The sequence below is a fragment of the Neofelis nebulosa genome, chromosome 8, assembly GCF_028018385.1.
Source record: "Neofelis nebulosa isolate mNeoNeb1 chromosome 8, mNeoNeb1.pri, whole genome shotgun sequence".
NCBI lineage: Eukaryota > Metazoa > Chordata > Mammalia > Carnivora > Felidae > Neofelis > Neofelis nebulosa.
This window is the reverse complement of record NC_080789.1, coordinates 84,799,333-84,818,728: the sequence shown is the minus strand read 5'-3', so window position 1 is coordinate 84,818,728 and position 19,396 is coordinate 84,799,333. Positions and strand designations below refer to the sequence as shown.

General features: G+C 38.9%; 1 protein-coding gene across 9 annotated transcripts in view; it reads right to left on the bottom strand.

Moving 5' to 3' along the window:
• The window catches only part of SOX5 (SRY-box transcription factor 5), a 1,021,816-nt gene that overhangs the window by 829,298 nt on the left and 173,122 nt on the right, over positions 1 to 19,396 (bottom strand). For 8 of the 9 annotated variants that reach the window (XM_058743357.1, XM_058743360.1, XM_058743362.1 and 5 more), the window contains exon 3: positions 7,203 to 7,279. The gene's annotated coding sequence lies outside the window, so the exon portion shown is untranslated. Of the gene's footprint in view, positions 1 to 7,202; positions 7,280 to 12,578; positions 12,597 to 19,396 lie in introns of those variants that run through there. The other variant, XM_058743363.1, reaches the window with a different exon arrangement.

The following is a 19,396-nucleotide window of genomic DNA, read 5'->3' as shown; positions in this document are numbered from 1 at the left end:
GTAACTTGACATTTTAGATGAGTTTGGTATTTAACAATTACTCAGATATAAAGTGACCGATTATTCAGAGGGGTTTTTTTCTAATTCTTTCAGATCCTTGAAAGAAAATCACAATGAGTTTTCATGGTAAAAAAATGAGAGCTATTAGTGTAACAGAATTACACACATAATAAAATGGTCTCATCTACCAGTAGAATCAAATGGTTTATAAAACTCCATTCCTCAAACACTTCATCCACAGAAATGCAAAAAAATAAATATTATTATTTCCATACATACTGTATTTATAGATACAAAAATATACAATTACATAGCTGTTAATCTATTATTACCTTTATCCTTATTTAATGTTATTTAAGTGGTGGAAATTTACCTGTAAAGTGGCATGTAACTAAATTTTGCTGAATTGGTTTTCCTGGTACTTTTCTCCTATTTGCTCTGCTTTTTCCCCTTTTCTCTCCTACCTGGCTCTTGACTTTGTGGGGCAAAAAAATAATAATAATTTAGATTCATCTTTTTTTGCTACATAAAGTTTCAGTTTCCCCTCTCATTCTTTCTTCTTTCTGCCATTACCCCTGGAAGACAGCCAGAAGCCACACTGGAGAGGTGCCAGGATATCCTGCTCTCGTGCAGTTTGAGTGCCTCTGTGTATATATCTCTGCCAGGCTTACCTAAGTCACCACTTACAATATTGAGTAGAAAGAGCAGGTTGGAATAGTCAGCATTTATAAGTCAACTGGTTACATGATACAAAAATATATAGCCAACTTCAGAATTTATAGCAATAACATTTATGTATCGTGTTACTCCTAGAACAATCCAATTTATAAAGTGCCTATCGTGTATACATAAGGAATAATCATAAATCATTTACATTAAACAGTGTCAAGTAGCAAAACACAACTTTCCCCCTAAATTCTGCACACTAAGATTAATGAGGTTTTTGAAAGGAAGCACACTAAAAAAAAAAAAAAAATCAGCTCTGATTCATCCTAGGTGGATAACATATCCATATAAAGGAGCAGGTGTCTGTAGTATGATTTAGAATACCTATGGAACATCTCTGGAAAATATTAACTTTCTCTGGAGTAGAGAGCCGTCCATGGAATAAGCTGGGAATGTGGCAAGAACCCAAGTCTGTCACCAACCTCAAGCTTTTTTTTTTATTTCCTTCTCAGTAAAGAATGGATTTAAAACAAACAAACAAAACTTTAGGCCCTATTTGACCAATTGTCTGACATGTTTTCATCTACATGTTTTCATCTAGGCACTTTTAGAAAATGTGGGAAAGATTATGTAGATTACCTGCTTTGTCTCTTTGACTTCTAGTTGGAGAAAAATTCCAATCAGTGACCAAAGCTATCAAAAGTTCTAAAGTGAAACTCAAATATGTATGTGGATTTTCTCCTGTTCACTCCTTAGCTCATTCCTTATTCAGACAGGCAGCTGTCTTTGGAAATGTATGCTTTGGGGTCTCGGATTAAGCCCATTCCTTCTCTTAAAAAGCCCTTAAAATAAATAATAGGGAATGCTTTGACTGTTCACGTCTTTAAAAGCATTCAATCTTATCTGAAACTCACACCTACACAGCTGAATTGGACATCATGTAAGAACAATATATAGTTTCAATTGCTCTTACAGTATTTTGGTCCTCTATCTTTTGTCTTTAGCTAAAGCATTACAAGAGTGACACATTCTTCCTGCTTTAACTTACAACCTTAAAAATATCCATGGATTGATTTTAACCAAAATGGAAGAATAACAACATTTTAAATTATATATTTTAAAAAGCTTGTTCTTTACAAACCTCATTTCTCTAAACTTCACTGATGACTAATACTACCATGCAGATAAGCAATTCTCTATCTTGGTTAGGCCTAAAACTGAATCTGAGAAGCAAGCAAATGTATAGCAAGAAAATCCGTAAACCAGTTTTCAATGAATGAACTACCTGCTGTTTCCTATTCACAGATAATTGACACCGTGTAAAGATCTGCTATAATCTAGAAAGCAAAACAAAACAAAAACCATACACACACAGCAATAATGGACCCACGAACTTTTCAAGTCAAGTAAGAACTGGTGGCAAACCGAGGTTTTCAGGAGGAGTTTTTAAAAATAATAACATGTCAATCTGGAAAGCCAGGTATATTATGGCCTTTGCAGAAATATTTTGAAACAAGGTGGACACCTTCTGAAATAGCTGTAGCATTTCAGTAGCATTAATCGATAGGGAAAAATAGAATGTCCTTCTCCACAACTGACAATACTGAACTGAACACGGAGCAGTGACAATTCACTTTAGTCTTAAGTCATCAGTCACTTGTGTCATAAGATTTGGTCACTTTAGTCATAAGATTTTGGTTAAAAAGGCTATCCATTCATGGGGCGCCTGGGTGGTTCAGTCGGTTAAGCGTCCGACTTCAACTCAGGTCACGATCTCGCAGTCTGTGAGTTCAAGCCCCGCGTCGGGCTCTGGGCTGACGGCTCAGAGCCTGGAGCCTGTTTCGGATTCTGTGTCTCCCTCTCTCTGACCCTCCCCCGTTCATGCTCTGTCTCTCTCTGTCTCAAAAATAAATAAGCGTTAAAAACATTTAAAAAAAAAAAAAAAGGCTATCCATTCATGAGGAAGAGTATTAAAACCTGAGAAGGTTTTTGCTTGTTTGAAAGAGACAAAACGTGGCACAGAAAACCCATCTTCAATTACCATGTTTATTCTCTAAAACTTATCTGGCATCCAAGGCGCCTGGGTGGTTCAGTAAGTTAAGCATCCAACTCTTGATTTCAGCGCAGGTAATGATCTCAGGGTTGTGGGATTGAGTCCCGCATGGGGCTCCACACTGAGCATGGAGCCTGCTTAATATTGTTTCTCTCTGCCCTACTCGTACTCTCTATCCTCTCTCTCCCTAAAATAAAAATAAATAAATAAAAACAAAAAATAAAAATATCTGGCAACCACGGAATTCTTTTCCATTTTTGAGGAGTATTTTGATTCACTTATGAAGAAAAACTCCTTTTGTGCTCAGTGATGCAACTTAATATCCCAGGCTAACTCCTTCTTGTCAAAAAATTGAGAATCCATGTAAAAGTAAGGCATAATGATGACTGTTATCTTGACAATTGCTATGTTACTGCCCACATTATTAAAAGCTTTTCTTGTAACCAATATTAATGAGAAGTACATAATCACTATGTCAGTATTTTTTTTTATTTTTTTTTAACGTTTATTTATTTTTGAGACAGAGGAGACAGAGCATGAACGGGGGAGGGGCAGAGAGAGAGGGAGACACAGAATCTGAAACAGGCTCCAGGCTCTGAGCCGTCAGCACAGAGCCCGACGCGGGGCTGGAACTCACGGACCATGAGATCATGACCTGAGCCGAAGTCGGACGCTCAGCCGACTGAGCCACCCAGACGCCCCAAGTATTTTTAAAGTATCCCTATTTTCCAATGATTGACCTATATTTTCTACCAATTCTCCTAAGATTTTTCAATTAAAAATAATTTTAAGGAAATAACTGACTTCACCAACACGTTCCAAAATAAAATTGAGTGAAAAACAAACAAAAGAGGCAAATCAACAGGTAGTTTGGACCAATTATCAAATAATCACAAATTATTTTCATAGACCTGATTCATATTTTTCTGAGTAATAATATTTCAGTTTTTTTTTTTAAATTTGTGTATAGTTGACACACAATGTTACATTAGTTTCAGGTGCATAGTTGGGTGACTGCACAAGTTTATACATTATGCTATGCTCACTACAAGGGTAGCTGACATCTATCCCATTACATCACTATTACAGAATCTTGACTACATTCCTTATGCTGTGCCTTGTATTCCTTCATTAATACTTCTTTTAATTAAACTGACCAAACTGAAGGGACTTAGGATGCACATAAATGCAGGTCCCAAGAGCAATAAAAGTTATCGACCCAATATTGGAAAACTTTTTTTTTCCTAATAGAAGTCTCCCAATGTTGCCTGTTTAAAGTTCTTATCTTGAATAAAAGATTTTGCCTCAGATCTCACAATGTGAGATTGAACCCCATTGTCAGGCTACATGTTGAGTGTGGAGTCTGTTTAGGATTCTCTCCCTCCCTCTCTCTCTCTCTCTCTCTCTCCCTTTCTCCCCCTTCCCTATTCATGCTCTCTCTCAAAAAAAAAAAAAAGAGAGAGAGAGAGAGAGAGAGAGAGAGAGAGAGAGAGAGAGAGAGAGAGGTTTTTGCTCTTTTTCCTTATACAAAACAATAGTTACAGAACCACCTTCAGGGTGAACCACTCATTTCTACTTTAGCTAACAAGAAAATACAACTTCTTTATCGTTGTTAATTTGATATTATCAAACAAGTAGTTATAGATTATACTCATTTTGTGTCTTTATTCAGGAAACAATCAAAGTAAAAGCTTGTTTTCCTTAGACAGCTATGGATATCAATACTGTTTTTTGTTTGTTACAGAAGGCATAGATTCAAGTATTACTTTTTAGAGTTTCTTAACCTAGAATCCATGTATTGTTAGGAAATCTATAGGTTTCTGTAATTATACGTAAAGTTTCATGTGTATATACCCATTGTGGGTTTTTTTTTTTTCTGGCAGTAATTTATTTATTTATTTATTTTTTTGCTACCTACCATCCATATACCCTCATTCTGTTACAAGTACCCCATTTCCCTCTGGGAGACAATCCTAGTGCCTAGTCCATGGAAAGTTGATAAAGCTGACTCTTTCTCTTGCTCCAAGAGAGGTGTGCAGGATTAGTCTGCGATTTAATCAAAACCAAAACCAATTAGCACAAAGAGACTTTTGATAAGGCTTCCGGGAAAGAGGCTCTCTTTTTCCAGTTTGATCTGAATAAAGCCCAAGGGGATGCTAATACTCAGCAATGCCAATGCCACCATCTTGCTCGCAAATGAAGCCAAGACTGATGCTGTATTAGTGGAAGCAAAGAAATGGAGAGAAGCTGAGTCCTGCTCACATTATTTTCATACATAAGTTAGCTCTATGCCTAGACTTCCCATATTTTAGTAAACAACACACAGACATGCATGCACATTCATACCATCTTTCTCCCCAACATACGCAGAGCTGACTTCTTCCTTCTTCAGCTTAACTGCTACTGGCTTTCTCTGACCTATGCTATCTAATAAGAATTTCACTCTCAGTATCTTTACATCTGTCCATCCTACCTGTCTCCTTACATGTGCTCAAAATCATATGCCATATGCAATATCTTAACTCAATGCACAGGAATTTGGCCAGTTTTCCAGCCCTTTTCTGTCAAACTATACAAAGTACAGGATTATCTTGTAATTTGGGGCAGGGGGGATAGGAGGGAGGAAAACAGACTTTAAAAACTGAAGATTCAAATAGAGGCCATATTGTAAATTTCACCAATGATGGACCAAATTGAAATTTTTATTAGACATATACGAGAAAACATATTTCAGTTAGGCAAATATCTTTAGCATAGATTAGGAACAAAGGATTTTTATGCATTTTAATCTGCATTCCAACCAGACTTAGCTGACATAATTATGGGGCCCCTAAAAGTAACAGTTAGGGTTTAGAAGCACGCCACTTCTTTTGAACTGGCTCTATAAATGCCAGGAGTGAGTATTTCAGATTAAATGAATAGATTAATAAACATCTTTGGAATATCCATCATTAAGGTTGATTTATGTTCTAATGCCAGCAATAATTCAAGGAAATGCCATGCTATTCAAAAAATATTTCATGCCGTTCTCCCCATTTTGCCAATGATATGACAACATGTAAGTATGACAGTATCTATATTCTTTCGTTGTACTAACTATACTCAAAAGCCGATAGAAATTAAACCACTTTAAGTTTACATGGGCATCAGCACAAGAACCACTCATATTTATAACTCTGATGAATGGCCTTTCATTTATAAATTTATAGCGTATCCATAATTTCTTTAGGGAACCAAAATGCTCATTCAAAAAATTGCCACAACATTTATCTATGCAAAGATGATGGATATGGTTTACAAAATTAAATGCTTTTAAAAATTAAAATCATATTGCAAAAAAAAAAAAAGGACAGGTTTTTTTCTTGGGTTTCTCACATTTTAAAATGATCACAACTGCACTCTCAGCACTTATAATGCTTAATCTAGATAGCATATTAATATATGTATTAAATATTTCCATATATATTGTTGCTAGTGTTGTGCAGCATCAGTGTGAACTACTGGACATCAAGTACTCATAAATTTATTTTATTTTCTAATTCTATTCCACTACATTAAGCTATAAAATATATAAGGTATAATTAGAATGTAATATTTTATATGTATATTACTGCATTTGCTGTACTTATTGCCTCAGGACCACTCCGAGCATACTGCATGGTGTGTTGTAAGCATGGACCATTGTAAAGTACAATTTAAATAAAATACGTATTTGCCAAATATCAACATCCGATTGTTTATACTTGTTATTTATTTTTATTTATTTTTGGGAGAGACATAGAAAACAAGCAGGGGATGAAGAGAGAGAGAGGGAGACAGAATTCCAAGCAGGCTCCATGCTGTCAGCAAAGAGCCCAATGCGGGGCTCAAACTCATGAACCAAGAGATCATGACCTGAGCCAAAAGTCAAGAGTCAAATGCTTAACCAACTGAGCCACCCAGGCGCCCCAATAGGGAATCCTATTTTATCCCAGTATAGACTTTGTTCAATTGGAAAAATCAGTTAAGTAGAAGAAAATGAAAGGTAAAAATTATCGCTAAAGTAACCAGTCAAAAGCAAAGTATCAACATGACAATTGTGAAGAAGAAATGCACATTGCTGTTATGTATGATGTGTTCTGGTGACATTCCTATTCTCCCTTCATTTCTCTCACATACTATTATAAGTAGGAAATGCACACAAATCTCAGGGCTATGTTGTTGGTTTTATTTCTGAAGTAGTTTTACTTTTTAAAGATCTATCCTACTATTAAAGAATATATAAAACGATTGAACCTGAGTTTACTTATTTGATAGTCATATGCACAACTATCTCCAAATCGGTAACTTTATCATTAGCTCACCCAGTCAAAAAAAAAAAAAAAAAAATGTGTTCCAAATGCTTGCAAAATTCATACGCAAAATATTTCTTACATATTGCACTCTATTTTGCTTAAAACTGACATAATGTTAAAAAAAATAATAAAAGAAAGAGTTTACATACCCCAGTGGATCGCTAGCTCCTTCTGGACAGGAACTTATTTATCATCATCTTTGGGTTACCAGTGGCCGGCACAGCACCTGAGATATAAGGCATCCCCCATAAATGTGTTTGAATTAATTCAATGATAAAGTGCTGACTAGAATCCATTTGGAAGGAATGAGTTCAATGACATAACCATTCTATACATTAATCCTCTTCCTCTGTATCCTACATTATTAAAATAGCAGTGCACGTTCTTATACATTTGAATGACAACTTTATTCTGAAAACCATTCTCAAGAATAACTGCTTTTAAATTATTATTATACACTCTTGCTGTCCTTTGGGTTTGGTGAAGGCAATAAAGTGTTTGAAATCATGTACTTTTGAGTTAGGCAGACATAGATTTAAATCCTGTTTCCACCATCATTTTATTTACATGGTTTATATCTTATTTACAATGCTTAGCATACTGCCTGATACATAGGATGCTCTCAATAAATGATAACTACTATTTGCATTCATGACTCTTTCCCTCCCTCCTTTTCTGTGTGGTGAAGAATGACCTTATCCAAGGAAAGATCTGGCTTTGTCTTTGGCTACAGAGAGGTGATCTCTAGGGCCTCCATGTGTCACATCTGGCAGGAGTGTCTTTGCTTGCCTGAGGGCTTTGGCCACACAACAGTCAAACAGTGTGATTTTGGATGGGGGATTGGGGCCATGCAGTATCAGTTTTGCCTCTAGAAGGAACTGGAGATTAAAGGTATCAACCCATAGTGACATCCGGGAAGGGCTGGAGACTAAAGGTCAACAACTTGGGCAGTATGTAATTGCATCCCAATAAAAACTCTGGATGCCAAAGTCTCAAGTGAGCTTGCCTAGTTGACAATGCATGCTGTCACAATGATACTAGAAAAGTAATGCCTCCTGACTCTATCAGGAGAGCTCACTGAAAGCTCTGTGGTTGGTTCTGCAGGCCTCAAACTCAGACTCAGTCTCAGCCTTATACTTACCAGCTTGAGACTCGGCCTTACATACTTTTTCCCCTGGCAGATTTTAATGTATAGCCTTTCCCTGTAGTAAACTACAACTATGAGTATCATCTGTTTTAGTGAATACTTCTAGCAAATTGTCAAACTTGAAGGTGGTTTTAGAAACGTCTGAAACTTGGGAGTTGGTGTCAGAAGTGAGGAGTATGTGGAGAAATGTGTTTGTAGTTGACCGAGTTTGTAGTTGACTAATCATACGGCTGGTTAAACTCTTGTACCTTCCTTATTTAAATCTAGAAATTCCCCAAACTTTGAAAGATATTTTACTTTACACTCAAGTTACCTTAACAGAACTCTCACTATTAAAAATCACTTTGAAATGATAGTGTTTTATGGCCTTGTCTTATTTTTTTCGTTGCTCACAAACAATAAAAACCACCCCCACCTTCACACTCCCAGTAATAAATGCAGAAGCATGTTTTGTTGGTTTTATTTTGTTTTGGTAATGTGAATGGTAGTAATATTCAGAAGTGAATGAGTCACAAACAAGTAAAATTTCTAAAAATTAGTAATAGTTGATCTGTCAAGGTCAGATGTTAGAAAATTAACTTCATCAAAAGATGTGCCAGTTTTCAAACAAAATATTAATTAAATCACACTTTCATTTGTGCTTTTACTAAACACTTACACTGCACTCTGCAAGAGGTTATTCACAATCTTGTTGTTGGTAGTTTTTTGTTTTTTGGGGTTTTTTAAGGTTATAAACACAAATTTGGTAAGCAGAATTTAAGATGCCCCTCCCAAATCCTCCCAATTGGGGAACAAGCTCTGCATAGTCCCGAGATATGTGAATATGACAGATTTGACTCTCATGAATAGGTTATATTACATAACACAATAGACTTTAAAGCAGTGGGGTTATCTGGGTGGACCTAACCTTTTAAATCTTGATCTAAAGGGCAAAGACAGAGAAAGATGGAGATTTGATGCATAAAGAGGATTCAATACACCATTGCTGGCTTCAGGATGGGGGGAGCATCTACAGAACCCCCAGGGAAGCTATGGACCACCCCTGATAGCCAGCATGGAAATAGGGACCACAGTCCTACAACCAGAAAGAGCCGAGTTCTATCAACAAGAATGAGTTTGGAGGCAAATTTCTGTTTCCCCAAGAATGTGCAGATAATGAGAACTCAACCAGGCTAACCTTGATTTCAGCCTGTGGTTCTCTGAGCAGAGAGAGCCATGCCATGCTAGAGTCCTGACCTAGAGAACTCTGAGCTAGAAAATGGTCACTGTTTTAAGCCACAAAGTTTTTGCTAATTTGACACACACCAATAAAAGCTAATAAACACAAGAACAAAACTTCATATGTTTGACTGACCTCTGTTCAGAATTTCACTCTGAAAATAGGAACACTTATGTGCTAAGATTCATTCACCATGTAGCCCCTAGTTTACCATAGCCAATACTGAAAATTCATAAACCCACTCTGAACAAGAAATACAGACAAGATACTATGCCATAAGCTATACACTGAATATTTGTGTCCTCCAAAATTCCTATGTTAAAACCTAATGCCCAATGTAACGGTATTAGGAGGTGGGGCCTTCAGTTCATGAGGGTGGAGCCCTTATGAATGGGATTCCTGCTCTTATCAAAGAGACCCCACAGAGCTTCCTACTCCTTTCTACCATGTGAGGTTACTGCAAAAAGATGGCCATTTAGAAAATGGGCTCTCTCCAGACACAATGTGCTGATGCCTTGATTATGGGCTTCCCAGTTACCGTAACTGTGAGAAATAAACTTCTGTTGTTTATAAGCCACTCACTTTATGGTATTTTATCATATTAGCTAAGACTAAGTATGGACTAAGAATGGAATGTTTTTATTGCCTATAAACAGATAATTTGGAAACCTTAACTCTCTCTCTCTCCTATATGGAAGGTGTTCAAAAAGTAACTTGAAAATGCTGTGAATTATCTCTTGATTTTCTTGAGCCATCTTAAGGGGTGGGAACAGGCAGTGCTCAAGCCTTCTTGAGACATACATGGGAAACGACCATATGTTCATTGCAGAATGACAAACTCTCTATGTATCTAGAAAGAGGTTGGAGGTCACTTAAGAGGAATCTCCCGAGAGTCTTCATAGAACCTGCTGCCACAGCTGCTCCCTGTCTCATTCTCTTTTCATTCATTACTACAATGATGCCATATTATTTTTAATAAAACACAAATCTTATCATGTGGTTCCCCCACTCAAAATATCCAACTGTGATGGCCCTCAAGATAAATTTATTCATCCACTTATATGCTAACTATTTAAGTGTGTACAATATGCCAGGTTCAGGGCTAGGTGATAGGGACACGATAGTAAGTATGACAGACAAGGTCCTGCTCTTCAATGAGCTCTGCTCTTTCAAAAATATACTTCCTGTCTTATTCATAAAAGACTGTTTTTTAAATGTTTTTTTTTTTTTATTTTGGGGGGGGGGCAGAGTGTGAGTGAGGTAGTGGCAGAGAGAGAGGGAGACACAGAATCCGAAGCAGGCTCCAGGCTCTGAGCTGTCAGCACAGAGTCCGACACAGGGCTCGAACTCACCAACTGTGAGATCATGACCTGAGCTCAAGTCCAACGCTTAACCAAATGAGTCACCCAGGCGCCCCCTATTTTTTAAAAATGTTTTAATGTTTATTTACTTTTGAGAGAGCGCCCACCCATAAGCGGGGGAGGGCAGAGAGATAGGGGGACAGAGGATGCAAAGCAGCCTCTGTGCTGACAGCAGAGAGCCCTATGCAGGGCTCCAATTCACAACCCATGAGATCATGAGCCAAAGTTGAATGCTTAACCAACTGAGCCACCTATGTGCCTGACTATAATTAGTATTTAATCTTTAACTTGGGTTTCACTCCTCTGGGAAGCCCTCTTTGACAATTTTAGGCAAATTGGGCACCCCTTCTCTGTGTTCCCATAAAATACTGTTCCTAACCATATAATAACATTGACCATATTGTAATAAAATTGCATGAGATTACATATCTGAATCCTCCATAAGCAGAATATAGGGAGAAAATTCAAGAAGTGTATACATTCCAAATTCCTAGAGTCAATAAGAGATTATGAATGGGTAGTGCCCCTTGAGAGGAGCTAACCCTGGATCTACTTCCTTCTGTAGGATGGGATATACAATATATATACACAATGGAGAGAGTATCCTAACTTGAGAGTAAGAACTAATCTGGGAGGCTAGCTCTCAGAATGAGAGCCTGTGCTAGCCCACACATCTTACATTATGTTATGCTGTGCTGATAATTCCTCCTGACCCTATATACCCTCTGTCTCAATTATGAGCTCCTGGAGGTCTGGCCCTTTGAAGACTCCAGTATGCAAGCTGGGAGGTCAGCTACTATCTAGCACAAAGAGGCTATTAATCAGCTTACCTAGTGAGACAACAATCTTGAATGACAGAATTTGAGAGTGAAAAGTTGTTTCAAGTTTTCTGAAACATTCCCTGTGAGAAAACACAAGCAAAATGTGGATCCTAACAGACAGAGCCAGTATAGGAACTCTCATGTACTTAGGGAGGAAGGGGAAAAGAAGTCTAGGGCAAGGAGAGATGCAGAGCTCAGAGACAGGGGCCAGGGTTTCTGCACATATTGTTATTTAACCTATAATAAGGAGGTGGGGCAGGAGAATGTCAGCTGGATAAAAGGAATCCAAGGGCCTATGGGCTAACAGTTCTCTTTCATGGACGTCACCTGTTGGGGAGAGGATGGAGGAGGTCAGAGGCCTCTCAGAGGATCCCTGTTGTAAGTCTTGTACCCACCTAACCTGCGAAGGAGAAATAAAACACTGGGGAAGGAAGGTTCCCAGGCAGAGTTAAAATGGGCTATTCTTCACAGGTTGTGTGCATGTACAAAGGACCTGACAACTTCTGTGTTCTGCTCCATCTTCTCCATTCCCAACATGCCCCGCCCCTACACACACAAACACACACATACGTGACACAGAGGAAGACTGAGAAAGCCCTGAGATGAGAAAAGGAAAAAAGACTTCAAGGTAATGGTAGGTCAATAGCAGCTGCTCCAGTTCAAAATCTAAGTGGGGCTAACTACACCATCAAGAACAGAAGCCTCTACTGATAGAGACAGTATCAGAGAGCAGACGCCAGGAAGGATACAGAGGACATCCCCAGGGCCAGCAGCCTTAGATATCATGCTCCACACTCCCGTGTCAGCCACAATGATTGATACATAAACCCCTCAAGATGGTTTTGTTAGTGTGGACAGGGGAGGGGCAGCAGGAAAGTGAGGTTTGTGAGGCACCTAGAAGGGCACAAAACGTAAGGAGCCATCCCCCTCAGGGTCATGCAAGCACAGGTTGCCACCAGAGAGGGAAGCCTCCTTACATTTTACACCCAAGGTGCCTCTCTCACCCCAGCCTAGTCCTGGGTCTGGACGGGGAAATAGAGAAACAAACAGCAAGAGATGATTTGATAGCAAAGACACTGAGTTATTTTGTGTTATATTGCATTTATTTTTAGTGCCTGTCAATCTGCCCAGTAGGGTAGGGACTCCAGAATAAGAATGCATTACAGAAACAGCTCCATTTTCTTTGTATATTAGAGTATAAGTGGATAAATTGTGAATCTATTAGATGTGTCTCAAAAATTATTATAATGTTTAATCAGATTATTTCTCTATGTAAATTACCCAAATCACTATAAAAATCATTTTTTTCTTTATACTTTTATACATTCTCTAAGCATATCATGTCCCTGTTAAATCACATGCTACCTCACTCAACACTGAAACAAAATCAAGAACATCAATTTCTTAAGCGCCAATAAAAAGATGGCCACTTTACTCCCCTGCCAGCCTAAAGCATATTTCCTAGCATCCTCTTGCGAAGTCTGCCAAAAAGACACATCATCTAAAATCTTAAATTGCTATAAATCTGAGATACTATGGCAATTTGCCTAATTTAAGCCATTAAGACACGTGTCGTGGTTCCTTCCACAAATTTCAAGAATGTTCACATGTTCTATTTAATAACTCCATAGGTAGCAGTATTATGTAGGAAACCACTGCTAGGACCTGCAGGTTTTACCTTTGTTCTCTACCAAGTAGCTGAGTGTTCTTGGATAAGTCACTTATTCTTTCAGGGTATTATATTCATCACACTAAAAGGCTAACCTAAACAACTTCCAAAGGCCCACCTGCTCTTCTAACATTTCTACTTCAAGGAGGCAGTATCTTCTAATGTTATTGCTCAAAAAATTTATTTTCATGAGGCAGTAGTACAGAAACACACACAAAGTGAAACTGTAAAAACAGGATCATTTCCTCACTGCATTCTGTAGGTGAGGAAAATTTGTTTACTAGGGTAATGACAAAACTGTGCCTGGAACTCAGGGCTGCTCTTTACCAGCTTGGTGCTCTTCCTGGTGATTTCTAATCCTTTTGGAAAGGCCATTAGGGCTGAGAGTGCCAGCTCTGAAGCCAGCCTGCTAGGTTTACATTCCTGTTCTCACTCATCAGCTGTGTGATCCTCGCCTCAGTTTCCATGTCTACAAGATATGAGGAATAACACCAACTGCAAAGGGCTGTTGTGAGGAGTGAAATAATGAGTACAAAGCAAACGCATAGGACCCTTCCTGGCAGCCAGTAAGTACTTAGCAAATGTTGGTCTTTATTACTACTCTGATGGCACATGTGGACAATACGGAGACCAAAACATTCTGTGTGTACACAGAAGAGAACATAAAAGCCTTGCTAATAAATACCACTGGAGATTTACTCATCTAAAAAGTCCATTCCTTACTCTCCTAAGCACACCATATAGATAGCAGAAAGGAAGTTTTTGTCAGGACTAGAGATAAAAGAAATGTGAAGTCATTTACTAGCAGAGTTTTAGGGAGGAACCCTAGCTTCCCACCTTCACTTTATCATTAGTAACTGGATTCTGGAAAGCTAGACCATGTCTCCAAGTCTCAGTTTCCTTCTTGGAACTTTTCCTATCCAGGGATACTTCTGGAGGCTTCTCAGACGTCATTCATAATTGAGGTCAAAAAGGAGATTCCATATATTAATTTTAATAATTCTCATTAAGTGAACAATATATAATCTTTAATTACCAAATCTTTTATTTCCTTGTTTCACATCAGATTTCCCGCCATTATTAATTTAGGCATGATTATAGGAAAACATGCATAATTTGCAATTCAAACAGTCTTTAATCTTAAAAGGATTTCCATGGTGGAAGAAATGGTGAACAAGTGCCCCAGCTCTGTCCCTTGCATGGCCCACCACTTGCACAAGGGATCTCAACTCATAAAGGAGGAGCAGCGCTGTATGGCTTTAAAATGACTTCATTCCCATATTTACATATTTTTAATAGGGCTATGATGAATCTCCTTCCGCTTGACTCCTATTTTGAGCTGTGATATTTTAATCTCCATTCTTGCTGCAACTTAGCAGATGAATGTGCAGTGTGACAGAGCTCAGAGGAAATAGTATAAATAAAGCAAAGTGGAGCTATGACATCTCACATTTTATAGCTTTTTTATTGTAGCCGAAGCATAAACAGAGCACAGCTGTGTTATACTTACCGCTGTGAGCACTCCCTCAATCCGCACCCCCTATTGCTTTTAAAAAGACAGTGCTCTTATTCAGAAAGCTATGGCTGTGGGTAGCATGGCCCCACCAGGGCAGCCTCTACCCCAGACCTGTCCATTTAATGTGTTTCTCCTCTTATAGATGTAGATTTGTCGTGTTCTGTATCATTCGTCTGACTGAAAACCAATATGCCAACCGTAGCCCAGACTGTACTGCAGCAAAAATGCACTGCTCTCACCGAGTGGAAGACAACACCACAACCAAAACTATAATTTTCACTCCTTCTCAACACACACGTTGCACCCAAATAATGTCCAAACACTCTCTTAATAGAAGACACACAACTAGCTGGAAGTATTCAAAATAGTGCACTCTCTTAACGAGAAGCCCCTTCTAAAATGAAGAAGTTATACTTCTCACTTTCACGTTAATTCTTAGTCATGTTTGGGTGAAAGTTGGAAATGCCAAGAGGGTGAAACAGAGCGAGAGCTAAAAGAGTGGCACTGAGATGAGCAAAATAATTTCACTTGCTGAGACAGTCATCAGAGTTTATAATTTTCCAGGCTTGTTACATACTTCAATAAACCTGAATAAGACACAGTAAACCAAGCAGCGAGCACATTCCACACTCTGACAAATAAGAAATTATGTATACACAGGGTCCAGGACAAGCACCTGATCTAAGCAAAGCCAATCAGAGTCCTTCCCTGAGATATTTTATTTAAGTAGGATGGAAAAAGCAGCAAGCTATGAAATTCCTGAGCTGGCATCCATGGAGACATTCCTCCCCTAGGGAGAAATCTCTATTGCAGCAAGAAAGAGTAAAGTCGCTATCTAAAGTGACAGGGAGACAAGGCAAAGGGATCAAACCCTGAAAGAGGAGGACTCCATGGTCCCAACTTCTCCCTAGGCCAGTCCTCAGAAGCCATTCCTGCCTTCCCCCAATTTGGTTACTTGCCTTCTTTGTATTCCTTCACCCAACACATTTCAGCTTTTTCTTTTAAGCCACCTCAAATCAGGTTTCATCATAAATAAATAAATAAATAAATAAATAAATAAATAAATAAATAAATAAATATCCTAACTATTACACCTTCTAGAAGAGACACTCTTTTTCAGTTGGCTTAGGATTTTTTCTTCTTTTTTTCAAATACCACCACACTCTTTGTGGGAAGGAGGGAAAACCCTCTGGGCTTGTAAAGGAATGTGTAATGAAAATTCAAAGACACATGCATCCAAGTGAAAAGAATATAGGGGCATAGTAGCCTATACACCAGCGAAGTGAACTGAAAGACAGGAAGATTGATTTGCATCATCATTAACATGGAAAGAGAAAAGCACAAGAACACAATAACCGCAAGAACCACCTCCATTGACAAACATAATTGTTTCGAAACAACAGGCCCAACTGGGCTAACACAGGGGCAAAGTTGGTACCCCAAGCTTCTCAGCTATCTATCCGCCCAAAGTTGCTCTTCTGCCAAGCTCATTGTTTACCAAGCTGCCAGCCCAGCCCAGGGATCTGATTAGCAATTTGCACTTTTGTGAGAGGATTAACAGAATTCCTTTGTTTTGATGTCGGATTATCAAACTGCATCTTTAAAGAGGTGTGACCTCATCCAGATTCATAAGCCTGCTCCCTTGAGAATGACTTGAATTTTACTCTACTTGCGCAACATATAATTTCATAAAGGAGTTACTGTCAAAACATGGTACTCAATTCTTGATGTGTGCGAAGAAGCACATTTGTAATGTAAATAACCTCAGAAGTTTTGTGATATTTTAAAATAACCCATCTGGTGGGAAAACAAGGATTTTCAACCCATTTGGTTCCAGCACTGTAAATTAGTGTGCATCTAGCTCATAGAACCCAGAGATAAACCCCATTCTCAAACAGAGACTCATGATGCTTTTCTTTTCAAGGGCAAGCATTTTTAATTGTCCCATTCTCTTGAAATATTTTGAAAAAGGAAAGCAGAATGAGCAAAAGAATACACTGAGGAAAACCAAAGAATTCGATGGCTAAGTTCAATACGATGATGATATCAAACTGTTTATAGTGCATGGTCTGTGTGTCCAGCTTTACCTAAATAAAGATAAAGGAAGAAAAAACAACTCAGGTTTATATTTCATTGACTAATAGGCAACTAATCAGAAAGAGAGTCTTGGAAATTTCCACCAAAGTTGGGCACAAGTAAAACTTTCAAAGGGGGCGTGTACAGGGTGGTATGCAACAGACTGAGAAAATTAGTCTGCAGACTTTGCACCGGTGTGATTTTTACTTGAGGTGGCCATCTCAGATAGAAGGCACAAGAACAGTCCGGGCTGTGAAAGGCATGCATTCCTGGTGTGAGAACTGTATCTTGGGAAGTACAGAAATGCTCATTCAGCTACAAATAGCAAAAGGGCAGTCTGGCCACAACAAATTCTCAAAAAGCCAGACACTGCTGCAGATGAAACGGCAGCTTTAGTTGTTGACAAACTAAAAATCAAAACAAACAACCAAGCAGAACATCCTGTCTCATAAAGAGGAAGTATAATTAAATATGTGTCTATTTTTAATATTAATACAGATTGTTACCCAAGGTTGATAGATTGGGAATGTTTCTTTCAGTTAGGCAGGCCCTGATAAATCAGGTGAAAGGTATGTTTCTCTGTACATATGTATGTTTGTAAGTACAATGCATATACACATGGCTATTAAATCGATGGTTCTTTTTTAATTAATTTATTTATTTAGAGAGTGAGAGAGAAACAGAGCACAGGAACAGGGGAGGGGCAGAGAGAGGGAAACAGAAAGTCCCAAGCAGGCTCCACGCTGTCAGCTCAGAGCCCGACATGGGGCTCGAACTCATGAGCCGTTAGATCATGACCTGAGCCGAAGTTGGACACTTAACCAACTGAGCCACCCAGGTGCCCCTGAATCCCTCTTAAACAGCTTTCTCTTATATTTGAAAATAGCCCTTCTACATGGATTATTTGCTAGTTTTGCCTTACTAACTAAATTGGAAGTATCCTTTAAAGGTGGATCATGGGGCGCCTGGGTGGCTCAGTCAGTTGAGCATCCGACTTCAGCTCAGGTCAGGATCTCACGGTTGGTTGGTAAGTTTGAGCCTCACATGGGGCTCTGTACTGACAGCTCAGAGCCTGGAGCCTGCTTCAGATTCTGTGTCTCCCTCTCTCTGTGCCCTTCCGCCACTCATGCTCGCCTGCGCTCGCTCTCTCGCTCTCTCAAAAATCAATAAACATTAAAAAAAAATTTTTTTAAGTGGATCATGTCTCTTAAGAGCCTCATCCAGTGGCCTGCATACAGTTTGGTGTTCAATAAAAGTTGGATAAATAAATTCAAAAGACTTGTAGTTAGTTAAACAAATACGTCAGGGAGAGTGGGAGGAAAAAAATAATTTAGTAAGAATTTGACTTTAACCACAAAGCTGCCTATATGGAATTCAAGAAGAAAACAATGTGCATTATTTATACTTTCTGTAACCATAAATATAGAACACCAGCCAAAATCAACCTTGAATTATTCATTTAGTCAACATATATCTGTAGAATGTCTCCATTTGCTAGGAACTAACTTGGGCTCCAGAGATAGAGCGGTAAACAAAACTAACCACCTCCTTGCCCTCGTACAGCTAACATTCTACTCGGGGAGAAAAAAAAAAAAAGATAAATGAATTGATATTATGCTATGTTAGTTAGAAAAGGGCTAAGGACAAAGATTAAAGAGGTGATAGAAAGTGTTTAGGGAAGTGCTAGATAAAGTTTTAGAGGAGAAGGAAGGGCCTCACTGAGAAGGTGCCATTTGAGTCAAGACCTGAAGGAAGGGCTGGTATGACTAATTTGGTAATGGAGCAAGAGCATTATAGGTAGAGGAAACCTTGTAGAATGCAAAAGCCTTAAGAAGGGTGGTGTCCAGCCTGTTAGAGAAAGACCAATGGGCAGTATGGTTACTGCGGAGTGAGTGAGAGGAGGAGAAGCGGAAGGTGAACTCAGCAAACAGAAGGATAGGGGCTGACTCTGCTCCATGAGGGTCACGGTTAAGGACTCCACTGAGGAAGGAAGCCATTGCAGGGTCTGGAGCAGAGAAGGACAGAATATGACTAATCTGATTTACACTGTAAAGGATCACCCTGGCTGCCATATGAAAACTGACTGAAGGGGAACAAAGGCAGGAGTCCAGTTAGAAGCCTACAGCCACAAGCGGAAATGATGGTGGCTTGGACCAGACTGGAAATAGTGGAGATGAGGAAAGGTCCTCAGAGCTTGGAAATATGTTGAAGGTCATGCTGACAGAGTTTTGCCAAGGGATTAGGTGGAGTATAAGTGAAAGATAGGAGTCGAGGATGATGAAAGTTTTGGGGTCTGAGCAAGGAGAAGAATGGATTTTCCTTTACCTGGGCCAAGGAAAGACTTCCAGGGAAACAGGTGTGAAGGGCACATCCAGGGCTCATATAGATGTGCAGTGTGGAGTTGCCAAGGAGCCATTCCGGCATGTGTGTGTGGAGTTCAGGAGAGAGGTCACAATGTAACAGAAATTTATATTTCCCAAACAACATTTTTCCTAGCTCTGAACACTACAAGCAATTGTTTTTGAACGAGTCTT